Here is a 9,446-nt window from a genome sequence, read left to right on the forward strand (position 1 = left end):
TAATGTGTTGTTAAGTGTGAATTTGTAGCTGTTTCCCTGGGGTCTGGCTTTTTTTCTGGAAAACCATAACTGGTCTTGTCCAGATTGACTGTCGGCGCCCAGGTCTGATCTTTGTCTTCTAAGATCTCTGTGTACAGTGGAACCTCCTGTCCAGCCAGCACATGTCCACAGACATTCACAACAGCGACATATCATAAAACGTTTGCACATATAGTGTGCAAAAATGCACTTTATTTACTAAAAATAAGACAGAGATACTGTATCAATTTATGTTGCATTAGCCTGATTATGATTAAAAAAACACATATAATTAAACACGCGTTTGCGATTTAAATCAAAACACGATTTAAATCAATATAAATGTTTATATTGTATCGCATACTCTCCAGCCTCCATTTCTCTATACAAATTTACTCTATTACACACACACACAATAGAAGCAGGAAGCAGAAGCAGGGACCGTTTCCCGCAGAAGGGAAGAAGGTGACTATTCATTGTTATCAAAAATGACTTAGAATTGATCATGTTGCGATATTTTGAAATATAAAAGTCAATTGATTGTCCATAATATCGCTATTCTATTTTTTCGAAGAAATGTTTGTTAAAAGAAAAGTCCAGCACCAGCTGGAATTGAACACACAATCTGAAAATTGCTAATCAGGCACGTAGACCAGTAGGCTATAACACAACTCGCATGATAGGGAGGCGAAACAGCCCAACATAGCCCTGTCGCAGTACACGAATATAATCATATCGTTATTAAATTCTTTAGATACGCGATTCCATATTATATTAGCAGAAAAGCTTAAAACTACCACTTTTTCACACGCTATTTCACATGCTAGTTAAATACTTCGATGCTTGAAATGTTTAGGGAGAAATGGAATACCGGTGTGTATTTTTCTTTTAAAGTACCGATTCCTGGAATCTGACTGGCTGACACCCTTCTGAAGTGGTTCCATAAAATCTGGTATACGGAAAAGAAAGCGTTGATAAAAAAAGCCTGGATTCTCATGTATCTCATACAAGTATCTTTTAATACAGTCTTTGCTGTGCTCTTGAGGATCCTTGTGATATTTTGAGCTCTAGTTGAATGATAAGTGTCACATTTTAAATCATTTTCGTAGTTAGAAATTATGAAATGCCCTGTTAAAAGCAAGGGAGTTTTTATGCCCGTTGAAGTAAAACAAAATGCCTGACAAAATATGGCTTGGACAGATTTCAAGTGCTTGTACAAATGTGCTAAAGAAATTATACTTTGAGTATACAGCTTGTCCAAAGTCATTCATTATCAATACTATTAGTAATATCTTCAGTAAAGGCTTTGATGCATAAATATTTCTGATAAAGGTAGGTTGTGTACTTTTGTCCAGCTGAGCAATCTTGCTTTCATAAAATATATACGCGATTCAAAATTATATTCCCTTTTAATCAAATTCTAAAAGTATGCCTGTTGACTCCAGTATCTCTTTAGTTAAAGACTTCGATGCTTAAAATGTTTAGGGAGAAATGAAATACTGGTGTGTATTTTTTCTTTAAAGTACCAAGACCAGCCATATACTGTATGTTTATGTTCCAAAATTAATATCGTTTATGGCCTTCACACGCGTTACAGTATGCTCCTATTCTTTTTATGCTCAGCTACTAAGATTTCCTTTCAGTGGTAAAATTCAATATCTACAACGGGCACAGCAAAGACGTTTACTGTAAGTCTTTCTACGACAGACCAACGGACCACGAGTGCCCCTGTCGGTCAACCAATCACGTACTGCGGTGCCTCGCGTCATCTTGCGTCACAATGCGCGACGCCACCTGCAGTACGTGTCTATAACACGCACTTTGAATGGCTGCGTCTGTATGTGATCAGCTGATATTAAATAGGACTAATACGAATCAATACAATTGATGTCTGGCAAAGGCAAATAACCTTTGTACATGATCTGGAATGTGACTGGTTAAATTTCAGCACAGTTGCTACCCCCTTTATAAAGGGTGTGCACACGTATACAACCAAGACATTGAAGGTTTTTTTTAATTATTGTTCCAAAAAATGTTCCATTTGTTTTCTTTCTTAAATGTTGTTGATTAAAGGATCTTATTAAATGTGAAAAAATCTGATTGTGAAAAGGTCAAATTCTTTGTGAAAAAATCAGTAATGTGAGGAAAGATGAATTGTGGGAGTCCCTTGACTCCTCGTGTCGTACTGTATTTCTCTCTCATTCTACTGGGAGTGGCGCCGTCACTTCTGGATAAAGTCCGTCAGTGGTCATTCCAGACGGGTCAGGTACGACTGCGCTTCGGAACAAGAAGAGACGTGACTTGCAAGAATCCCGACAGTATCGCTTTGCTTGTGGGGCCTGGATAGCTCAGTTGGTAGAGCATCAGGCTTTTAATCTGAGGGTCCAGGGTTCAAGTCCCTGTTTGAGCAGTTGTGCTTTTCTTCAATCTATTGTGAATGTCATTCTAAATCATCTTTTATCTTTCCCTCTACTAGCTGTACTGTGGTTATTTTAAATGTTCATCACTTGTATTTTCTTTAGTGTTTCCTTTCACAAACCGAAAATGTTCAAGGTGATCTTCTCACCACACTCCACGTAGATAAATTAAAAGAAATCAAAGTAGAGTAAAGGACACGCAGTGAGGAGCTCCCGCAGTGAGTACTCTTGAATACGACAAGAGGAAAGGCACACTGCACATCTGCGGAACATCGCAAAGTATTTTTTTTTTATTAAAGGTTCAAGGAAACCTGAATATGTTTGCTAGAAGTATTTCAGAATCACAGTCAAATCGAGTATGATTGCTGCACAGATCTGCCGTGTTGAAATTAGAATACTGTTTGTGCGCTGTTCAAAGCTTTTCTAAAACTACAGAGATACGTTTCGGAATGCGTCTTCCTGTAAAAATAAAATCTCTACACGGGCGCTATAAGCAGAGTCTGAAGCTTGCTTAACAGAAGAACTATATTCAGAGGGCCAAAGAAGTGAATATTTCACCAAGTGAGAGAAAGCATCTCGAAAAAAGGAGGTGCAGTCTCTTCCATGGAGCATAACACCACAAAGTCAGACTACAAGTGCTGAAAAGCTGCTATCAAGCGTAACCCTGGTCGAGCGCTCTAAGGAGCTGGATTAAAGCTCCATCTCTTCGAGGGCGTGAGCTGGAATCCCACTGCTGCCCAGTATCTCCTTGTTAAGAATCATGGTTTTGTTGTTGTAGATTCTGCGCGATTAAATCAGTTTCAATAGAATTCATTTGAACAGTCATATTTGTTTTATTCCTCCTACCATGGCAATTTGTGCTCAAAGATGGAACTTTTTTGTATTTTAAAAAACATGCTAGCCTTGATGGGAAAGTAAGTGGAACTGCAGGCGTGATGGCCAAGTGGTAAGACATCGGTATCAATTAGGTCAATAATCTGTTAAATATTTTATGCCATTTTTTCCATAGATGTTCACATTTGAACAGTGAGAAAGGTGTGCCTGGATGCACTTGAACCATCACCTTACTATAATTTTAGTCCCAACCTGGCCGCACTAAGCAATTGTACCACAGAGACTCCAAAGAGTCTGTTTTCTCCATTTGCAGTTTTGCGTAAAAAATAATCTGCACTTTTAAGCAAGTATTGTATTTCAAATTTTGCAAATTTCTTGAAAAACGTTGTTTCAGAGAGAAACTGAGTAGACAGGAATAGCCCAGTCAGTAGAATATCGAACTTTTTATCTCTAGGTCACTAGTCAGGCGACTGGTTTTCTTGCAACTACTGTGAACCTGCAAAATAGATGGTCTTTTGTCCCTCAGTTTTCAAGTTGTTCTATGAATGTTTAAAATGTTCAATATTTTTTATGCTCTTAAGCACTTTCCGTCACAAAGTTTATGGTGTTCTTGGTGCTGTGCTGCACATCGATAATGCAGACGAGAGCACAGGTAACAATACAGGACAAGCAGTGAGGAGCTACTGTAGCTTTCAACTCAGTGCAGAGTCCAGAGGGAGGCCTAGGTCGCTAAACGATCAACAGATATCTAATAATGACGTTCACAAAGGTGACAATACATTTTTTTCAACATATCCTTACATTTACCTGTACAGCACAACATATTTTCTATACCCTCAAACCCCCAATGTAACGACTTTCTCCTGAGAAACACAACTATAGAGTGAAATCACAATAACTTATACAACAAATCTATTCAAACGCCCAGATATGACAGAACACACCCCTTTAAATATGTATTTCCTTCATTTCAGTTTTCTTCCCTCCCCAGGATACCTGAAAATTCATTATCACATATTAAAGGCTGTACATGTAATACATCTACTAATAAAGATGGGCATTAAAGTTAATTATTAAAAAATTACACTTTTCATTAAGACATGTATTGATAAAATTATTGTGAATAGTTGTGGTGTCTGGAAAGCAATTTTTGTTAAATATAACAATTTTCAAGCGAGTGGTGCATAAGCTTGTTATTTAGTGACTAAATTATTTCCACTGCATTCACAACAGTTCGAAATGTGTTCACTTGTTCTGCATAGCCTGCTACTGAGTTGTTTTCGGAACTGAAATCTATAAGAACATTATTTAAGATGCACCATGGCCCAGAATCGTTCATTGGGACTAGGATTAATATCAATTGAAAGTACTCCCAAATAAAAGATTAAACCTGAATATTAAAAGAGCAGGAAAGTATTAAAAAAACACCATAACGTCTTGACTTCCAATCTTCTTCCTGGTTCAGGCCATGTACAGTAAAATGACAATCAGTGGAGTTATGCCGAGGTTGAAAGTTTAAGCCTCACCTGGAGCAGCCTGGTTTTCTGTCTTGACAAAAAAAGCGTTTTGTTCCACAACGGTGTGAAATGATCACGTCTTTACTCTACTTCTCTCTTGTAGCAAAGCAGCTCTTGCTAGGTGAGCATTTGCTCCGGTAAATTAGGTCACTTTTCATGTTAACTCACTTCTTCTAAACACAACATTTCCTGGTGCACGTTTTCTCTATGAAAAAATACATTGTCCCTTACATGATTGCTCGTTTTTTTTCATCAAAGAGTACAGAAAGAATAAAGAAAGGAAAAGTGTCGTAAATGAACTCTGCCGCCCGTGGGAGATGTCAAGCGCATTGGACATGAAAAGTGCCCGATAAAAGCCATTTCTGTACCTTTCTCTTAGTGTCGGGGCTCCTATTGAATGTAAAGGAGGCAACGTGCTCAGCCAGCCGACTCAGCGCTTACTGAACGCAGGTGTCTCAGAGCGGTGTGTCCAAGTGGAAGTAAAAGAGGCGAATTCTGCCGGCGTCGTGGCTTAGTTGGTTAAAGCGCCTGTCTAGTAAACAGGAGATCCTGGGTTCAAATCCCAGCGGTGCCTGTCTTCCTGTCTTCGCGCACCGTTTATTGTTACAGACAATATTCTTCAGCATTATATTTAAATGAAATGTTCATTTCGTTTTTGGCACGACTTGTTTTTCAAGAAATCCACACATTGCGAAAGATAAATTGCTCATCTTTCTTATCAGTGCAAAAGAATTACTGCCAGCTGGCAAGAAAATGACAACGATTTTTTTTTTTACTTTAGCCAAAAATCTGTGAATGTAGAAAAAATACGACGTGTGTCAGTTTCTATGGCACACTCAGTCAGGGTGTCCTTCAGTTAAACACAACGTTGGTAGATCAAACGCACCCAGAGACACACTTCGAATTAATCCGATCTAAACATTACCTTCTCTAAATGTGATTGAGTTTCTTTCCACGTCCTTAGCCATCTTGATGTTTGCAGAGATTTTCAACTTTTGACACGAGTCAAACTACAAGTAAATAGTTGAGTACCTAAGTCAATATCACCGGGAATGTGAATATAAATGTAAACATCAATATTTCTGCTGTCTCCTGAGAAACACAAGTATAGAGTCAAAACACAATAAATAATGCTAAAAAAACTGTTCAGTTAACACCCAGATGTGACAAAACACATTTAAGACTTACATCCCCTTTAAATATGTATTTCCTTAATATCAGTTCTCTTCCCTACCCAGGATACCTGCAAATTCACTATCGCACATTAAAGGCTGTGTGTAAGTCTTACATGTGTTCTGTCACATCTGGGTGTTAAATTAATAGATGTGTTGTGTTATTTAATATGATTTGACTCCACGCTTGTGTTTCTCGGGAGACAGCAGAAATATTGGGGATTTGCGGCTACAGAAAAAAATGTGAACTTTACAGGCAAAAGTAAGGTTACCTTAAAGAAACAAAAAAAAAACGTATTGTCACCCTTTTCAACGTGATTTTTCAAGACATTTGTTCGGAATAGTGTATCTTCTCGTGTCTGTGGCTGTTATCCTACAATAACGGTGGTGAAATAGCAGGAATGTGCGGAAAGAATCGGGATGGAACAGAAGACATATCTAGTTGATAGTAAGGTTGTGTAGGACCGCACACACTACGATGTCAGTGTTGAGTAGCGTGGTTTAAAAGCTTCTTCACGAACCGGGAAGGAGTAGAAACCTAAAGTCTTCTTATCCGTAATCAGACACGTTATCCATTGTGCCACTGGCGTTTGCATCGCATTCCCATACAGCACCACATTGAGTTCAGAGCAGCTAGTAATACTGTACATCGCCACGGTCAACATTTTCTCAATTAGATTCATGTGTTTTGTACGTGTGTCTAATTACTCCGTCTTTCATTATGTCTGGTTTAAAATAATGTATCTTTAAAACAGACAAAGGGTTTATGAGTCTCCCTGAAATTCACACACGAAGAATAAAAGATATCGCGTTTAAAAAGAATACAAAGATGCCGGCGATAGAAAACAGAGAGTCTTAAGTGCGCGCTATCACTGAACTAAACTCCCGATCGGTAACTTGTCGGCGGGTTTTTAATTGTGTTAGGAAGCGCAAACAGTCAACAGTGTACATTTTAAAGGTCTAAGCAAAACAATCAGACTTGAGGATTAATCAGAACAGGACCCTCTACTTCTTTGTATACTGAGGTTTCGGGTGAACATCAAAGTGAAAGACAAATTCGAAATTTTCACTTTTTGATTAAGGAACAAGAAAACACCATCATTTGAACTGGATTCAAACCAGGGACATAAGAAACGCCTGCTGTTGTTGTCTACAGTCTTAAGAGCTAGCAACTGAGCTATCGAGAGGTCGGAAAGTAAATGTTTTGTCACACGCGTAGCCCAATGCAGTGTAGTGTTCCTCTTTATTTAAATCCCAGTTCGATATCAAAATACTCACTCCCATAGTCTCGTTTAGTAGAAGAAATGGACCAGGCTTCTACTCTATAAACGTCCATAGTTCTTATAAAACATTTGAAGGGACATCGGTGCAGGCAGAAATCGACTCTTTTTCTAGTGGGAACAGGATCACATAAAAACTTTCTTTTGAATTGAGAAGAGGATCATGGTGACACTCAAAACATACTTGCCTTTGCTTCTTTCGAGGACGAATGGATTATTGAACTGCAAACATCGGAACATCGGATCAAATCTCTCCACTACTGCAGTTGCTTCTTTGAGAGTTTCTTCAAATATTTCAACTGAAGGTCAAATTCAATCTTACGGATTTTGGTTTTCTTTTGATCGAAATTGTATTAAAATCCGAGCCTCTTTCACAGTTGTATAATACTTTCCCCTGCATCCTCAGATAAAAATTCTAAATACCACAAAGTTACAATATATGGAATAGCATTTATTTTTAAATGTATTTTAAAATTTGCATTTATTTAGAGCTACATTTAGTGCTAGGTAAAGATAACATTGCTAATATTGATGGAGTACAAATGGAAGATGGATTTATGAGCTAAAAGTCCTAAAACGCCTCTTGTAACAACTAAGGACTCGTAGCAAGATTTATTTTCAAATCCAAACTTTGCTATTGCATTGCGTATTATGTAAACACGACCAGTTCCGGTTTCTGGTGCGTGCATTTTTTTCAAACTGAAATTCACAAGAACATTTTTCAAGATGCGCCATGTCCCAAAACCGTTTATCAGGACTACTATTAATATCAGGTGAAAGCAGTACAAAACATAAATTTAGCCGAAATATTAAGAGACTATTGTCTGTCAGCTACTAAGCCATGTTCAGCCAACGCTAGAAATATTGCTGCTCTCCTAAAGTAGCAAAAGACCGCCAACCCAACTTAGAAACAGAACACAAAGGCTCAAACCGACGGGAGTGGGATTCGAGCCCACGCGTGCAGAGCCCAATAGATTAGCATTGCAAATTCGTGCCAAAACTATTGAGATACATCAGAATCGTACCTGTATTTCTTTGGATTTTAGGAAATGTATTTCAGCGTGTTTATTTTTTCTGCCTGTGATCTCGGAAAGAAAGACCCACTACCTGTTCACCGAAATATTCCGGGAGTTTGCTGTGGTTTAAGAGGAGTGTATGAAGGTAATAAAGGAGGGAGGACACGTGAATTGTATAGCTGCTGAACCCGGACACACACCGTCTCCAGCTACTGTTGGAGATTTACAGTTCAGAAAACTGCTGTCTCGAGCAGAAACTGATCTTCCTGCTTTAGTCAAGGTTATTGGAATCGGAGGTTACCGTGGGGTATAGCGCTTATATCTCTCTTCTCTGGCTAAACGGACAAGTTTAAGTTTACAACTGTAAAGTATAGAAATAGACAAAAAAAAAAGCTAAAATACTTCAGTAAGGCCGAGCAGATAGGAAAGTTTAATAAAATGTTCTGTAAATCAATTTCCCTCGATTTCCGAACTCTCTGTTCGAGCTCTGATATAATCTCTCTGCTCCTGCCGCTGTCACTGGGAGAGTGACTACATTCGGTAGGGCTACAGGTTGATTTCACAATGCCACATTTAATTAAATAAAGGATAAACCACAAGGAAAACAGATATGTTTTAATAAATCTTCTTCTGGCTTTATATTTCGGTCTTTCACATTGGAATACATACTTTGCAGTAAATCTTTACTCGATTACAGGCAGCCCGAACGTAAGGGAGAATCGAAGCCTATTTGACTTTCTGCTAATCACATTGAAGTGTTCACGAAGCATTTCCCTGCCCATCATGTGCCCGCAAACCGGTTTATCCGTTTTCCTCTTCCTGTCATTGTCAGCGAGCGCAACAAGAAGGGAAAATGCAGGACAGAGAAAAGGTATTATTTGTCAGGAGTGGGATTTGAACCCACGCCTCTATTCAGAGACCAGAACACCCAAGCAATGGAAAGACAGGAGCCCTTGAGTCTGGCGCCTTAGACCGCTCGGCCATCCTGACGAACTACGTTCAGATCTCTTAAAAGCACCAGTAGTTCACTAAACTGAGAAATGCTTTGCTGGATAAACGTAAAATTGCCTGTTGTAGCCTAAACGGACCGGGAAATTAAATATTCGGATCGATTCAGAGTGTGCTTTACAGCCTTCTTGTAATATTTTGATCTGCTAGGGCGCAGTCGTTTTTACAATTTGGATTATTTCAA

General features: G+C 38.6%; 2 non-coding genes across 2 annotated transcripts; one reads left to right on the forward strand and one right to left on the reverse strand.

Annotated features, from left to right (window-relative positions):
- Positions 1-5,286: 5,286 nt before the first annotated feature.
- Positions 5,287-5,360, forward strand: trnat-agu (transfer RNA threonine (anticodon AGU)). The gene has a single exon. It is a non-coding gene; the product is annotated as a tRNA-Thr (tRNA).
- Positions 5,361-9,133: 3,773 nt separating this feature from the next.
- On the reverse strand, positions 9,134-9,244 carry trnal-caa (transfer RNA leucine (anticodon CAA)). Its single transcript has 2 exons — positions 9,207-9,244; positions 9,134-9,179 (listed from the first exon to the last, which is right to left on the reverse strand). It is a non-coding gene; the product is annotated as a tRNA-Leu (tRNA).
- Between the last annotated feature and the right edge of the window lie 202 nt (positions 9,245-9,446).

The sequence above is a fragment of the Atractosteus spatula genome (assembly GCF_055471065.1).
Source record: "Atractosteus spatula isolate fAtrSpa1 chromosome 10 unlocalized genomic scaffold, fAtrSpa1.hap1 SUPER_10_unloc_5, whole genome shotgun sequence".
NCBI lineage: Eukaryota > Metazoa > Chordata > Actinopteri > Semionotiformes > Lepisosteidae > Atractosteus > Atractosteus spatula.